Source organism: Felis catus, chromosome A1, assembly GCF_018350175.1.
Source record: "Felis catus isolate Fca126 chromosome A1, F.catus_Fca126_mat1.0, whole genome shotgun sequence".
Lineage (NCBI taxonomy): Eukaryota > Metazoa > Chordata > Mammalia > Carnivora > Felidae > Felis > Felis catus.
This window is the reverse complement of record NC_058368.1, coordinates 95,394,617-95,411,554: the sequence shown is the minus strand read 5'-3', so window position 1 is coordinate 95,411,554 and position 16,938 is coordinate 95,394,617. Positions and strand designations below refer to the sequence as shown.

The 16,938-nt window shown below is 42.7% G+C and overlaps 1 long non-coding RNA gene across 1 annotated transcript in view; it reads right to left on the bottom strand.

Annotated features, from left to right (window-relative positions):
* Positions 1-4,077, bottom strand: part of LOC123385477 — a 412,382-nt gene extending 408,305 nt beyond the window's left edge. The window contains exon 1 of the long non-coding RNA XR_006598062.1: positions 3,872-4,077. This is a non-coding gene — a long non-coding RNA (uncharacterized LOC123385477). The remainder of the gene's footprint in view (positions 1-3,871) is intronic.
* Positions 4,078-16,938: the final 12,861 nt, after the last annotated feature.

Below are 16,938 nucleotides of genomic sequence, written 5' to 3'. Positions count from 1 at the left end.
AACCTCCAAGCATGGGCTCTATTTCTGCCCTGAGCTACACTGTGCAACTGCTTCACTCAAGAAAATAACCAAATAGGAGCATTCTGAACACAAGGTAAGAAAAAGAAAGTTCCCTGGGACCCTTAAGACTGAAGTCCTGTGGCCTTGCACATACTAAAATTCTAAGATCAAGTCTAACTTTCTGGAAGGTCCTTCATCATGCAGCTTTGTAACTCTTCATGGAAAACAAAGAAAACATCTCTAACCCTTTACCTTCCCTGGAGCACCATCTTCTTTGTCAAGATGGTGTATCCCAGGTAGCATTCTCAATTTGGCTCTTGTAAAACTCTTTCCCTTTATCTTTAAAATTGAAGAAAAATAATTCTTTTCCAACAACACACCCAATTTGATGGTATTAAGTGATAGGCCCTCAGGAGGTAATTAAGTCATGAGAATAGTCCCAAGAGACTTGTGCCTTTTTTAAGAAGGAACAGCCAGGAAGAGAGTCATCACTACTGACTGAAGCGGCCACAATCTTCATCTTGGACTTGCCAGCCTCTAGAACGGGGAGAAATCGGTACCCGCTGCTAAAGCCACCCAGTGTATAGTACTTGCTATGGGAGCCTGAATGGACCAATGCAGTTCAGAAACCATCCATTCTGCTTACTATGGTCAAGAACCCCGTCTTCTTTCTCACTCTTTAGCCTTGTAAAATGGCAGCGAACTAATGGATAGATCCTTCGGTTTAGAGAACTGGCACAGCTCCAGGTAGAAGCATTGGTTACTATGTCATTACATAGGGATAATGGCTGGTACTAACAGGAAATGGGAACTGGGTAATTCAGAACGTAACCATTCTATCAGAAATGGAACTTACTGTAGACTGTCCTTTGATTTTTTTTTTATTCTATGTAATATAAAGTATAATACACACAGAAGACATTTTTTGGCTGATAGGTAATACAGTTTATTAAGAACTGGGCCACATACAACCATGTTATTCTACCTCAACAGTAAAAACTCATTAGTTAACATGTATGGAGTACTTAATGGCACTCTACATGACCAAGCCTAAGAGGGGTCCTTATGAAAAAGAGAGCTGCCTATCTCCAAGTTATGCTTCCTGCAGAATCCACAGTCTTTACCCTTGTGTACCACAGAAAACACAGGAGGATCAAGAACTCCTAAGTAGCACAGGACATTCAGGTAAGATGAGAAGTTTTGAGAGCCAGGAAGAAGCAAAAGCTATTTCTAGGGTTCATGTACCAGTATTTTATGAAGTCGAGCCTTAGCCCCACCTGTACTCAAAATCAACTTGGGACATTTTTTTTTCATGTTTATTTATTTATTTTTGAGACAGAGACAGAATGTGAGCAGGGGAGAGGCAGAGAGAGAGGGAGACACAGAATCTGAAGCAGGCTCCAGGCTCTGAGCTGTCAGCACAAAGCCCAACACGGGGCTCGAACTCAGACTGTGAGATCATGACCTGAGCTGAAGTCGGACGCTTCACCGACTGAGCCACCCAGGCACCCCAACTTGGGATATTTTCAATTACAAAAATCACAGCAAATAATTTTTCTCCAAGTGTGGTCCACAGATCCCATGCATTCAAATGATCCAGGCAGGTTTATTAAAAAAACCACGGCCAGGTGGACCTCATCGTTGACCTACTGAATCTCCATCTCTCAGGATGGGCCAGGAAGCTACAATTTCTTTCTTTCCCAACCAACAGGTCTAGATAATTCCAGTAAACACTATCCTATAAGAACCTAACAGAGAAGCAGTGAGGAAGGAGCTATAGATTACAGGAAAACAGCAACTCTGTCCCTTGCCACCTTAGCTAGACGTTTCTGAAAACCCTATGACGACCAGAGGTTAATCAATATCCACCACTCAATGTGAGTGGATTTTATCTATGTATACATGAAGTAGGACTTTGGTGCATACTAGGCCTATGTCGATGCCCTATAAAATGTACACTGTAGAGTTTGGACCTTCTTAAGAATTCCTTTGTCATCTTCCAAAAGTTCTCAACCAAAGTGAGCCAGAATATTCCCACTCCTGATAGATGCCTGGACTGAGGACCTGACCCAGAATCCAGGATCCACTGCCTCAGATGGACCTGTCGTGCCCAGGGCCTGGCTAAGTACTCCAAATGTCACAGGGTACAGGCGGGAACTACAAGCAGAAGGGCCAGCAAGTTGCTGTCTCTCAGGTGGGGACAAGCAACCTGGGCCAGGCACCTGCATACACAGAGCTGTTTGAGAATGCCAGCTGCTAAACTTGGTGAACACTTGGTACAAAGTTGGGGTAGGCTGTTGTCCTTCCCACGTGGGGGAAGAAAAGCAACTTGTGCTGTGGAAAGGTGCCGCCCCTCCCTGAGGGCTGGGGTCAGCCTCTGTTCCCAGCTGTCCGATCACTCGACCCATGGAAAGACGCAACTCTTCCTTCCCACTTTGGGTCATTCATTGGTCAGTGACTCTCTCCACAGAGCCAAGTCCAATAAATCAACTCTTCTAGATTTCTGTGTCAACAGGAAATCATTCTAGCTCAAGGTTAGATACATGTTCAGAAGCATACACATGTGCTTACTCACACACTCTTACGCCTGTTGGGTTTTGAATAAATGAGGTTGAGGGGAGACCTGGCCTTCTATTGTCCAAGTTTAAGATGTGGTGGTAGTTGTTTCATCAACAGGAAGAAGCAGGAACCCAAGGTCAAGCAACCAAAAGGAGCGTCCTGTTCTACCCTTGACGGCACCCAGCCTCGGGGCAGCAGGCAAATGACTTTGCTGGCCCTTACAGCTCAGTTTCCTCCTCTGGCAGTGGGGATGATGGGACGGATGATAACCATTAATTAATGTTTGGGAAGCCTTTTGAGTCCCTCTGATGAAAGGGACAGAGTATTTTTCTCAGCATGGGTGAACAAACATCTGGTACCCATCCAGCTCAAGCAGGCCGAGTTAATTACCTGCAAGACTTGAAACTGTTGCCTCAAATCTGTTCCCCACTTTCCCGCCCCCGGGCAGATGAGCACCTGTTGTGTCTTACTGTGAATCACCAAGGGGAGTGGGCAGACATACTGAGTCCAAAGACAGGGTTGTGGTTCCTGGTGACTCGTGTTTTTCTGAGATAACTACTCAAAGACTCACAAAATATCCGCATTTCTAGTGTGGGAGTAACATGGGGTCATACAGGCACCGGTCAACAGCGACAGGGAAACACGTTGTTTCAAATCACGAATGAAAACTACGATGTCCCAACACAGAAAAAAAATAATAATAAAACGTAGCTGTATACTTGCCTTTCTTTCGTTTATCCCCAAAGACTGTTATGTTACCAGCTTTAAAACAGAGCTGGTAATGTAATAGTCTTTGGGGATAAACGAAAGAACGGCAGGTGTTAAAGACTAGCTACGCATTTGATACAGAAAACACAACTTCACTTTCTGAGAAAATAGGTTGTTCCTAAGGGACACCATGCACCCTTTCAGTTAGACTGTTTGAATATCCTATGTGAGCCAGAGGACAGGCACCACCAGAAATGGCACTGTGAGACAAGAAAAACCAACAAAAACCAAGCAGGGGAAAAAAAAAAAAAAATATATATATATATATATATATATGTGTGTGTATATATAACATATATATTATATATGTATAAAATACAACAAGGGAAGTGTATTATGTATACTATAGTGTAGTATATATATTATATATGAAATAATATATATAATATATAATTTTTTTTCAAAAAGAATAATGGAATAATGAATAAGAAGCATAAGCATCACCCTTCAGAGCTGCAGTAGAGCAAATCACTGGAAATTCTCCCAAATAAATTTGGTCAGAGAGAACAATTCTAGACGAAAACATTTGACCAAAACGACTTACCAGCTCAAACAGGACTATGGCTTCACCAGACAGAAGAGGGAGCAGACATCTTCAAATCCGTGGGCGGGGGGGAGTGGGGGGGTGCGGTTAGAGAAGGCTGGCTTTGACGAGAAACAGCAACGAGGGCCCAAACAGGGAAGAATCAAACCAGCCACAGCCTCGAGCAGTGGTTTTTAAAGCATGTGGACCCAGAGGAGGAATCAGTATTACCTGAAGCTTGTTAGGAATGAGTACAATCAGGTCCCACTCCAGACCTACTAAATCAGAAAATCTGAGGAGTGAGGCCTCCCCATTTGTATTAAGAAGCCCTGCAGGTGAATCTGATCTGAAGTTGAAATGTTTTTATTCGAACCTGCTAACATTTGAGAATCACAGATTAATAACTGCAAAACGGTCTCACCCTGAATGCGTATGAAAAATATCATTTAGTGGGTGTAAGTCATAGGAAAGCTAATAAAGGTAAAAATGTAAGTCAAGAAATGTAAGGGGTGCCTGGGTGGCTTAGTCGGTTAAACATCTGACTTCAGCTCAGGTCATGATCTCACAGTTGACTAGTTCGAGCCCCGCATTGGGTTCTGTGCTGACAGCTTGGAGCCTGAAGCCTGCTTTGGATTCTGTGCCCCTTTCTCTCTCTCTCCCTCAAAAATAAGTTAAAAACATGTTTTTTTAAAAAAAAAGAAAGAAATGTAAGTCAAGCCAGTCAGCTGATTACTAAGTTGGGGTGCTTGATGTTTCCAGAGTACATTTGGTACACAGAATTTATAGTTAAAAGAGGAAAGTGCGTTTTGCATTCATTCATCGGCCTATTAAAAATAAATAAAAAATAGGGGCACCTGGGTGGCTCAGTCGGTTAAGCATCCGACTTCGGCTCAGGTCACAATCTCACGGTCCGTGAGTTTGAGCCCCGCGTCAGGCTCTGTGCAGACAGCTCAGAGCCTGGAGCCTGTTTCAGATCCTGTGTGTCCCTCTCTCTCTGCCTCTCCCTTGCTCATGCTCTGTCTCTCTCTCTCTCTCTGTCTCAGAAATAAATAAACGTTAAAAAAATTTTTTTTTAATAAATAAATAAATAAATAAATAATAAAATTAAAAAGGTGTTACCAGCTAAGATAAAGACCCCTAGCTGTCCTGCAAAATACATTCTCTCCTGGTTTGGTCATACAACTACATTTCCCAGCCTCCCTTGCGATTAGGCGTGGCGTGTGACCGAGCTCTCTCACTGGGCATGTTAGCAGAAGTGATGTGTGCCACTTTCAGACGTGTTTATTCAGATAAACAATAGCCAAGTGGGCTTTTCCACGCTCTTTCCCCATTCGGCTTGGCCGTGCTGGCAATACTCAGAATGACACGCTCATTAAAGATGCCAAAGCAGCCAGCAGCCTTGATTTGTAAATCACAGCATGAAGGACGGCTTCCTTAGACTTGAATTCTCAGCCCGAACCTTATATGAGAAAGAGATCAACTCTTTTTTGTTGTCGTTGGAGGGACTGAATTTTAAACACCTATTATTCTAACCTCGTTTTACCTGCCCTAAAGAATATACTGGTACTCAGGTCCATGATTCCCCCCCCACTAATGCCAAACACGAGCATGTTCTCATACCCTTAAAAAGTATATTTGGAAAGTTTGATGCTTTTATAAATATTTCCCTGGAACATACGCACAAAAGAAAAGGAAAAAAAAATAGAAAACCAGTAAGGAGGGTTTAAATATTGCAGGACTCAACTTTAAACTCATGTGTATTTGGGGCCCCTGGGGGGCTCAGTCAGGTAAGCATCTGACTCTTGATTTGGACTCAGGTCATGATCTCACAGTTTGGGAGTTCGATCCCCGTGTTGGGCTCTGCACTGATTGCACGGAGCCTGCTTGGGATTCTCTCTCTCTCTCTCTGCCCTCTCTCTTTCTCAGTCTCTCTCAAAAAAAAGTAATAAATAAGTAAATTTAAGAACTGAAATGTTCTTCCAGCAGTAAGCAAGACTCTTTATGATCTGACCCCCAATCCACCTTTCCATCCCATCAACCCCCAGTCCCCTTCAGGCACCAGGCAAAGCACCTGTTGCCCCCTGGATACACAACGCTCCCACTGAGCTGGGCCTGTGCCTTCTGTCGCCCTCCCTGTCAATCCGAGAACTCAAACCTCCTATGTTTAAAAAAAAGGAGTGAAAACATCACCACCTCCTCAGCAAGGCACTTCCAAATGCCTGTGGGCCCTCGGTTCCTTTGCTTCTGTGCGATCACACCGGGCACACACCTCCTGAAAAGTCATTACCCTCTACTGCAATTATTTATAATTACTTTGTTTGTTTGGTTAGCTTTTTTTTTTTTTAACCACAAGAGTTGTGAACTCCTGGAAAGCAGAGTCCTTCTTTACTTCACCTTGGTTAAGAGCTTTGCACCGGCGGCTCCTCTCACCTGGAACATTCTTCCCCAGGATCGATGCACGGGGCTCACTCTGTCCTTCCCTGACATCTTGGCACAAATGTCAGCTTCTCGCTGGGGCCTCATCTGAGCTCCCTATTTGAAGGTGTAGACTGACCCTCCCCCATTCCACGAGCCCCGTGCCCAGGCCCCTCAACCTGTCGTTTCCCCATTTCAATTAACGCCTTTAAAAACACAACATATTGGGGCGCCCGGGTGGCTCAGTTGGTTGAGCATCCAACTCTTGGTTTCAGCTCAGGTCATGATCTCATGGTAAATGAGTTCAAGCCCTACGTCAGGCTCTGCCCTGACAGTGCAGAGTCGGCTTGGGACTCTCTCTTTCTCCCTCTCTCTCTCTCTCTCTCTGTTCCTCCTCCCACTCACACTCACTCTCTCAAAATAAATGCATAAACTTAAAAAAAAAAACAGCATAATTTACTTATTAGTTACCTTGCTTATGATTATGGGTTGTCTCCCTATCTAAAATATAAGGCTTCGTGAGAGTACGAATCTTTGTTACTGATAAATTATAAGCCCCTGCACGGTGCCTGGCACATAAAGGGTATTCAGAAACTATTTGGGGATCAGGTGAATGAGTGAATATTGACATTCCAAAGGGCCTAGAGGTTCAATACCTACTGATTGATTAAGTGAATGAATAAATGTCTTCTCTGGAGTTGTTTTGGTGCACAAGAAAGATCATCAAATTAAATCGGTCAGAAAAAGAACTAGCCCTGAGTTTTATTTCCTTTCTCTTTTCCTTGACAGAGGCACGGGCTGAGAGTGTGTACTCTTACAGACCGAACTGGGTTCAAATCCCACCAGGGATACTCCAGTGCCATTTAGCCTCCCATCACCCTGAGTCCCCTCCATGTACCACGGGTTCAAGAATAATATCTACCTCTTAAGGCTGTCATTCAGAATCAAGAGATTATACCGCACAAGCACTTAACCACAGCAGGTGGCACATTGAAACTGCTCTGTGGTGGGGGCCTGGGTAGCTCCGTGGGTGAAGCGTCCGACTCTCGATCTCAGCTCGGGTCGGGATCTCAGGGTCTTGAGTTCAAGCCCTGTGTTGAACTTAAAAAAATAATCGATCAAACAAACAAAGTACCCTTGAGTGGAAAGAATATGCAGAAAGTGCTCTGTGGACAGTAGATATCTTACACACTTGACCCCCCAAGAGCTACCGTTGAAAACCAGAAGCCTGAGACCAGGTCACGTAGTCTCGCTCTCTGCTCCTCAAAGTTGGACTTGTACCTTAGAGATGACTCAGCACCCAGACACACGGGCTAGCTGAGAACAAGGGTGGTCACACACATTCCTTTACCATCAACTTCCCTGATGGCTCTCTTTCCTTCCATCTAATCTACCACCTCCCAAATAACAATTAAAAAAAAAAAAACAACCCTACATCAAATGCTTTCCTTCTAACACACCCAATCAGGCTAAAATTCTGTACTTTTACTCCTGCTGTGATGTTTATTTATTCCTTCTTTCTTTTACTCATTCCTTTAGCTAACCATTCAACAGTATGTATAGAGGCTGACCTCTGTGCTATGTGCTGGGTATGTATCAGCGGGTAAATCGGCTCAAGGCACCTGCCACTAGAGCTTACGACCTAATGGGCAGAGAAGGTAATAAACAAGTGTACAAATATAGAATCACAAGCTGTGATGGATGCTCTGAAGGATATGGTGAAAGATAATGACAGACAGTGAGGTTAGACCTAATTAAAGTAGGGTGGAGGGAGGTAAATAACCTTTCATAGTGAGAAATGAGGCATATAATATAAGGCTAGATTTGTAGTTGGCTGTTACCTACCAGTCTCTCTGCTTCTCCGGCAGACTGCAAGCTTTTCGATGGCATCATGAGATCTTTTTTTTTCCCTTAGGTTTATGTGTTTATTTTGAGGGAGAGGGAGCACAAGCAGGAGAGGGGCAGAGAAAGAGGGAAAGAGAGAATCCCCAGCAGGCTCTGTGCTGTCAGCACAGAGTGCAACGCTGGGCTCAATTTCCTAAACTGTGAGATCACAACTTGAGCCGAAAGCCAGAGTAGGACGCTTAACAGACCGAGCCACCCAGACGCCCCAGCAACAAAGGATCTTAAATGACATATATAAGCTCTACACCCCACCTGGCCAGGTGCACAAATATCTTAGGTTAAATAGGGTTTACCTCGTTGGCTCTTACTGACCTGGGGTGTGTTCAGGAGAGAATGGGAAAAATGGGATTCCTAACAGCTGTAATTTTGTGAAAGCTACAATTTTTAAATCAGATATCATATCTGATGGATTTTCTTCAAAATCTCTTCATTTTTTTTTAACCTCTGTTAGTATAGACGAATTTTCTCCTCATACTGAGTTTAGAACCATCGTTTCTTTTACTTTTCTGATTGGGGTTAGCTACTAAGAGTATTATGTAGATCGAACCAGCAAGAACGGACTCCAAAAGAAATAGAAAACTTGTAAGCTTGGAGGAAACTGATCTTAAATGCAGTTGACAGAATAAAATAGAGTACTTTTCTGTGACTATTGTTATTTTATGTAACAGATAGCCTTGCATTTATCGTTGATGCTTTCTGAAAAGAGACAGGGATCTTGGCATGGTTTGACCACGTTTTCAGGATGAGCTTACATAAAAAGAAGAGAAAAGAACAAAGCCCAAGAAATAGTACAATATGACCACTGGCATATTCCTTTTTTTTTTTTTCCCCCTCTCCTGAGAATAAAGGCAAAGACAATCGAGATCCTCTGGAAGAGAAAGCTGCCTCCCACCGTTCATTCATGAGCTTTCAGCTGTAATTAAACATCTAATGCTCCAGATGGCTAAGTATTCAAAATTAGTACATTTCCGCTCCACTGAAACAGTTTATTTTCGAATGTTCAAAATACTATCCAGTGGCGCTCAACAAGTGAGCAAGGGAAGCTTCCATAATTCCGAAAGGGAGATTAGAGTAGATGTCTCGTGGACAAAGTCACGATTCAATAATACTTTTTTACATCTTCTTTTTTTCAATTGACCTATAGGAGAATTCTTAAAACTTAGATGGTACATGTATTTGTGTTGCATGTAATGCCCATCCTGCTTTAGGAGAGAATCCCTCCTCTTCGCTGGATGAGAATGCAATCCCTTGCTCTCTAGAAGCAGAGTGTACTTCTTTGCCTCTTGACTTTGGGTCTGGTTATGTGATTTGTTTTAGCCATTGGCCTGTGGGCAGAAGTGATAGCATGCCAGGGCTAGCCTAGGCTTCTAGAGCATCATGTATCTCTACCTGCCTGATGACACTCTCATGCCTCTACAATGGTCATGAAAAGCATCTCTCACTATGTAGCTGATACCCTTCTACCCGGTGCCCAAAATGAAACACACGTGCCACAAAACTGAGCACAAGCCATATCAAAAGGTCAAGTTCAGCTGGACCCTCATCGTGGAGCACAGCTGCCTAGCTGGGCTCAACCCACATCAACAGACCCCCTGGTTGGACAGCAGACACATGAGGAGGAAGAAATAATTGCTCTGTCACCGAGTTTTGGGATTGTCAGGCAGCAATAGGTAACTGATACACTATGCCACTGCCCCACTCCCTGAGGTTGTTGGGGGAAGGAAGTGGGAGGGACAGACAATGCAAGCTACCTAAAGGAAATATCAAAAACTATTATTTTAGCCTTATTTATCTTACACACACCCCCCCAACCGATTTTGAACTTCTCAGGTCCATGGGAATGTAAGGTGGTGCAGCCACTCTGGAAAACAGGATGGAGGTTCCTCAAAAAACAAAAAATAGAACTACCCTACGACCCAGCAACTGCACTGCTAGGCATTTATCCAAATGATACAGGTGTGCTGTTTCGAAGGGACACATGCACCCCCATGTTTATAGCAGCACTATCAACAATAGCCAAAGTATGGAAAGAGCCCAAATGTCCATTGATAGATGAATGGATAAAGAAGATGTGGTATATATATATATATATATATATATATATATATATATATATATAATGGAGTATTCCTCCTCAATCAAAAAGAATGAAATCTTGCCATTTGCAACTACGTGGATGGAACTAGAGGGTAGTATGCTAAGTGAAATTAGTCAGAGAAAGACAAAAATCATATGACTGCACTCATATGAGGACTTTAAGACACAGAACAGATGAACGTAAGGGAAGGGAAACAAAAATAATATAAAAACAGGGAGGGGGACAAAACAGAAGAGACTCATAAATACAGAGAACTGAAGGTTATGGGAGGGGTTTTGGGAGGGGGGATGGGCTAAATGAGTAAGGGGCACTAAGAAATCTACTCCTGAAATCATTGTTGCACTATATACTAATTTGGATGTAAAATTTAAAAAATAAAAAATAAAACAATAAGAAAAAAACCTTCTTAGGTCCATAAAATTATGTTATTCCTCTTCAACACATCAACAGTAACCACTCAGAATTCTGTCGACCTGACTTTACTAAAAATTCTTTGGGGTGAAAGCATCAGTACAACTATTTTCTTGAACAAAGACTCACAGTTTGACATCTTTCTCTTCCCTACAAATTCACTTCAGGGCACAAACTGTAGAAAGAGATACTTTTAAATTTTTCTGCTAAATGAAAATTTGATTACACATCTAAGCACCGTGGCTGCTTCATCAAAGATTTACTTATTAGATTATATGCCGTGTTTCTACTGGGCACTCTTCCTAAATGATTTCATTGAGTATTTAGAACAACACTGCAAGGTAGTTAGTGTGAATTAGCAAATGGATTCAGAAACGTTAAATAATATACTCAAGGCAACACGGCTAGGTGGTAAGGATTCATGCCAGGAGAATCTGATCCCAAATTTTACCCCAAGTATCTTCCAAGGAATGAAATCACTAACGAAATAATTTAAATTTCTAATATATATTAAAATATATAACAGTGTCTGCGTGGCTCAGTCAATTGAGCGTACAACTCCCGGTTTAGGCTTAGGTCATAATCTTGCAGGTTGTGAGATTGAGCCCCACGTGGGGCTCTGTGCTGGCAGCATGGAGCCTGTTTGGGATTCCCTCTCTCTCTCTCTCTCTCTCTCTCTCTCTCTCTCTCTCTCTCCTTCTGCTCCTCCCCCACTCGTGCTGTCTCTGTCTCTCTCAACATAAACTTAAAAAATGTTTTTAAATATATAAAGTAGGGTTGAGAAACAGAAGTACTCTACTGAATAATATGGCATTTAAAAAAAATTTTTTTAGGGGCGCCTGGGTGGCGCAGCTGGTTAAGCGTCCGACTTCAGCCAGGTCACGATCTCGCGGTCCGTGAGTTCGAGCCCCGCGTCGGGCTCTGGGCTGATGGCTCAGAGCCTGGAGCCTGTTTCCGATTCTGTGTCTCCCTCTCTCTCTGCCCTTCCCCCGTTCATGCTCTGTCTCTCTCTGTCCCAAAAATAAATAAACGTTGAAAAAAAATTTAAAAAAAAAATTTTTAATGTTTATTCATTTTTGAGAGAGAGACAGAGCATGAGTGGGGGAGGAGCAGAGAGAGAGGGAGACACAGAATCTGAAGCAGGCTCCAGGCCCCGAGCTGTCAGCACAGAGCCCAATGCGGGGCTCAAACCCACAAACCGTGAGATCATGACCTGAGCCGAACTTGGATGCTTAACCAACTGACCCACCCAGACACCCCTAATATGGCATTTTAGTGTTAATATAAAAAGCAACAGAAACCTTTTCATGTCTTTCAGAGAGAAGTAAAGTTCTTTGAGATGTATATTGTCTTCCAAGGGCTCTGATTCACTCTTAATGTGCAGAGTGAACAATTCTATAATCACATACTTTATATAATCTCTGTCTTCCCTACCAAAAGGTAAGCTCCAGAGGGCAGGGCTGTGTCTGTCACATGTCCTATGGTTTTGTCCAGTACAGTCCTGACACAGTAATTCAGTGAGTTAGCGACACAGGTGAAAATTCAGTGAATATTGGTTGAATAAAAACAAAATGAGTGGGTTCTTAAAGAGTGCACTTGCCGGCACCTGGGTGGCTGAGTCAGTTAAGAGTCTGACTCTTGGTTTCGGCTCAGGTCATGATCTCACGATTTGTGAGTTCAAGCCCCACACCAGGCTCTGCACTGACACTATGGAGCCTGCTTGGGATTCTCTCTCTCTCTCTCTCTCTCTCTCTCTCTCTCTCTCTCTCTCTCTCTGTGTCCCTTCCCTGCTCATGCACTCTCTCACTCAAAAATACAAATTAAAAAAAAAAAAAAGGAGTAAACCTAATTCTCTTCTTTTCTGCTTCGAACCATTCCCTAACACCCCACAGATATATAAATACTGCCCTACCCACTTAGTCTAGTATATTCCAACCTAATTGAAGATTCCTTTTCTTTACTGACAATATCCCACTTTGAACCTGCACATTGCTTTCTCTGTCCAATTCACTTATTCTGAGCTGATGCTGTTTCTACCTCTCAGTTTACGTCAAGGAAATGTATTTCCCTGAATGCTTGCAACCGGCCCTCAATCGAATCAACCGTCAAGATGGCCTATAAAAGCGATACATGGGAATCCAAAGTAGAAACCACTATGGAGTTGCAACTTGCAAAGAACCGTGTGCCATGGAAACAAATAAAAAGAAAGGGAAAGTGAGAAATGGAGTGAGATAAGGAGTCCACCTGCCTCTTTGGTTTAAGAATAAAAGGCAACCAGACATTAGGACAGGAAAGGACATGGAAGGTGGTTAGAAAAAATAGAGCTAAAGTAGGCATTCTTGAATAGAAAGGAGGCTGGCTTGCAGAATTAGGTGAAGAGCAACGTTGGGAAGAATCACGAGGGGCCCAAGTGCTCCATGGGAGAGAATTCGTGGGCAGAATCTGAACGATCTCTGTGGCGATTACACACAGGAACAATGGGAAGAAAAGGAGGACAAGAATCGAGGCTTCTATTATTTTGTCACCTTTAATACGTAGATTCTGTTGTTCATCCTCCTTTGGGGACTCAACTACTCCCTGGCTATGCCTTGTCTTTTCTGTGTCTACAGATTCTCGCTATCTCATTCTGTAGGGACACAGGTGTCTGGGTGAACTACATATGTAGGTCGCTGCGAAGGATGGTCAGCAGGACCAACCTCCTGGATTAGAGGTGAGGACGGGAGGGTGGCAGGCCCTCACTGATCTGCCCGATCCTGGGATGGAGAACCACCACAGGCCTTCTCCAGGATAGAAAACAAGGTAGATATGCTGGGGAAGGAGGCAAGGTTGGAAGAAATACTGGAAATGACAAATTATTGTTTTTAATGTTTATTTTTGAGAGAGAGAGAAAGAGAGAGCATGAGCAGGGGAGGGGCAGAGAGAAAGGGGGACAAAGAATTCGAGTCAGGTTCCAGGCTCCGAGCTGTCAGCACAGAGCCCAAAGCGGGACTCAAACTCACACGGTGCGAGAACATGACCTGAGCCAAAGTCAGAAGCCCAACCAACTGAGCCACCCAGGTGCCCCTGGAAATCACACATTAATTTGAGCACTGCATTTGAGGGTATCTAGCCAGACATCTTCATTTTATTGATATGGAAGGATAAAAGGGGAGGGAATGCTAAATGTAAAACACCACTTTGAAATGTTATTTTTCAAGGAAGAGCTTGAGACCCCTGAAGTAAAGCAATGAAGGAAATACATCTTTACATTCTTCACATGGTAGCAGCAAACAATTTTAATTATATTAGGTCAGATCTGATGTGGTTTTCTTAAAGCAGATTCTTGCTTAGAGCGGCTGTGCATTAAATCCATTAAATATGTGAAAACACTGTGCATTCGGGAAAAATTAATTTGAAATTTGTCATGTCGCTTTCCTCTGTTTTGACTTTGGCTACTCATTTACATTTAGAAATAGCGCGTCAAGGATGGGTGAGTTCTTCCAGTGTTCAGATCATTTAATCTGCAACAACTCTGTTTTAAAAGTAAGATAATCTTCATCCATGTGATTAACAGACTGCTGATTTGAACGTAAACACCTTGGGATAAGTCGCCGATCAGTCTCATGAAAATGACGCAGGGGAGTCAGACTATTTTCTCTTTGGAAGTAACAACCATTCTACCCCAGCACAATCCTCTGTTTCGCCCCGCGTTCTGAAGTGCGTAAGCATATTGTTTTTACTGTGAGCTGCTGCAAATCTTCTCTGGGAGTGAGAAGGGTATAAATCCATAAATAGAGTCGAAGTGAGTCATGGATTAGTCAATAGGGAAATGGTCAAAGGGCTGTGCTTATCTATATGGCCAGAACAGTCCTTCTGGTTAGGCTCTGGCATGAAATACAATACCACCACCCACTTCATAGTGGGTGAGGATATGGAGAAGTTATAACACCTGGTAGCCACCCAATCTAAAAGAGAAGCAAGCCAGTCATGCCTTTCCCATTTTGACTCACAAAACCCAAAGACCAGAGTGGGCTTTCTGGGTCATCCAGATCTACTCTTCCCTCTGATGCTGGAATGCCCTAGATTCTGTGCTCAATCTCTAGGTGAGCAGGTTCAAGGACAGAGACCCTGAATCCTGCTCATGACAGGGTATCCTATCACTCTCTGGCTCAGATCTTCCCAAGACTTTTCGGAATAAGGGGTCAAAATATCGCTCCCCTCCTTTGTCATCCATTGGTCGGGCAAGTCACATTTTCTGTTACAAACTAAAACCCAATGATGCATGTCGGCTCTCAGACACTTCCTGCCTTAAGACGAGTTCTGGCATAAAAGGAATCTACTTCCAATAGTTAATAAGCTATTAACTAGCCTTACTTTAACGATTCAGGCATCTCAGCCTTTTTTGTTCTTCTGTTTTTCTCTTACTTTTCTCTTGTAACAAAACTACACAAAGCATACCGAGACAGAAAGCTCCTATAAATTATCTGTAGTCATTTTCTCAGCCCCTAGTTACAGGATTAAAGGCTTTCTTCTCTTCAGACCTCGACCTTGGAATAAAAGTCAGACCATTTCAACTGAAGCCTTTAGAGCTGCTCTGTTAACATAGTAGTTGCTAGCCACACGTGGCTACTGAACACTTACAATACGGTCAGCGTGGGGGCACCTGGGTGGCTCAGTCGGTCGAGCCTCCGACTTCGGCTCAGGTCATGATCTCACAGTTCATGAGTTCCTGCTTCGAATTCTGTCTCTTTCTCTCTCTCTCTCTCTCTCTGCCCCTCCCCAACTCACACTCTGCCTCTCTCTCTCTCTCTCTCTCTCTCTCTCTCTCTCTCTCAAAAAACAACAACAGGGGCACCTGGGTGGCTCAGTCGGTTAAGCGGCCGACTTCGGCTCAGGTCATGATCTCGCGGTCCGTGAGTTCGAGCCCTGCGTTGGGCTCTGTGCTGACAGCTCAGAACCTGGAGCCCATTTCAGATTCTGTGTCTTCCTCTCTCTCTGCTCCTCCCCTGTTCATGCTCTGTCTCTCTCTGTCTCAAAAATAAATAAACGTTAAGAAAAAAATTTTTTTACAACAACAAAACAATATGGTCACTGTGATTGAAGAACAGAATGTTTCATTAAAGGTTTAATTCGTTAAAATTTTCAAATTAAAGCAGTGTAAACTATGTTTCCATTAAATATTACTTTATTGCCCTAGCAGATTATATTTTCCTTGTACCAGGGCATTGTGTAAGATATAATTATTGTGTTATAGTGTGGTTCTGGTCCTCACATCATTTCCAGAGCACACATACATGCACGACCAATCTACTATTGCCAATGCTCGATTCAGCTTGAATGATTTTTTTTTCTGTGCGCGGAGGTAATATCACAATATGTTTATTTGCATATTTTATATACACAGAAGTTACAGTGATACTTATAGAAGCCATACTCGAAAACTAAGTTGAAATACTTATTCTATAGTTTTGCAATGTTTATACACACACACACACACAGGAGAGGGGGTGAGGGGAGAGACACAGAATCCAAAGCGGGCTCCACATTGACAGCAGACAACCTGATGCGGGGCTCAAACCCATGAACCGTGAGATCATGACCTGAGCCAAAGTCGGACACTTCACTGACTGAGCCACCCAGACGCCCTGAAATACTTATTTTAATCTAATAGATTTAAATTCTATTTCTACTACAAAAAGTAAATACGGACAATTTTTTAAATTTGAAACAAAGACACGCTACTTAGGCAGAATCAAATGGAAATCAGAAGCCAGTGTTATAACCATAACAGTAATGAAGAAAAGAAGGAGACTGAGAGAAAATATCAGAGTTTTCACAAAGAATGACAGGTGCAATTTGCTGGGCCAGCGCAGAAGACAAAAGCTGTTTCTTTGTGTGAAAAAAAAAAAAATCATACAAAATTAAGCAAAGCCGAGACATTTTCAGCAAATATATTATGAATGTGATAACAAGCTTAAACAGTCAAAAGCAATCAGTGGAATTAGTTTACTGAAATCAGATTTTACATCCAATAAAACTTTAAATAATTTTTCAGTGGGGTCTGACTTTGTAACTCTGGGCAACTGTCTATTGCTTTGGATCCTTACACAAAATAGAACCCCATGTTTATTTATGTTTTCAGAATGCCATTTTTAATGCAGACATGGTAACATAAGTCATTATCATCATTATTGATATTTTATTGGAAATTTTATTAAAAATTTCAATAGGAAAAAATTTAAAAGACATTTTAAGATCTTTGGTTAATCCACCAAATGAC